The sequence below is a fragment of the Etheostoma spectabile genome, chromosome 16 (genome assembly GCF_008692095.1).
Source record: "Etheostoma spectabile isolate EspeVRDwgs_2016 chromosome 16, UIUC_Espe_1.0, whole genome shotgun sequence".
Taxonomy (NCBI): Eukaryota; Metazoa; Chordata; class Actinopteri; order Perciformes; family Percidae; genus Etheostoma; species Etheostoma spectabile.
In genome coordinates, this window is record NC_045748.1 from 18,536,996 (window position 1) to 18,537,316 (window position 321).

General features: G+C 39.3%; 1 protein-coding gene across 6 annotated transcripts in view; it reads left to right on the plus strand.

Annotated features, from left to right (window-relative positions):
- Window positions 1-321, plus strand: part of LOC116704201 (mediator of RNA polymerase II transcription subunit 13-like) — a 73,083-nt gene that overhangs the window by 56,975 nt on the left and 15,787 nt on the right. The window lies entirely within an intron of this gene.

A 321-nucleotide genomic window follows, 5' to 3' on the forward strand; every position in this document is an offset into this window, starting at 1 on the left:
GTATCACAGCTTGTTAACGCTTCTTGTGTCCAGCCAAGAGTCTTTCAATTCTTCTTTGAGGTATCTTTGCCCAGTCTTCCTTACAAAAGTCTTCCAGTTCTTTGAGATTTCTGGGCTGTTTGTCACGTACTGCTCTTTTAAGGTCTATCCATAGATTTTCAATTATGTTGAGGTCAGGAGATTGTGAAGGTCATGGCAAAACCTTCAGTTTACGCCTCTTGATGTAATCCACCGTGGATTTTTAGGTGTGTTTAGGATCATTATTCATTTGTAGAAGCTATCCTCTCTTTAACTTAAGCTTTTTCACAGATGGCATCAAGT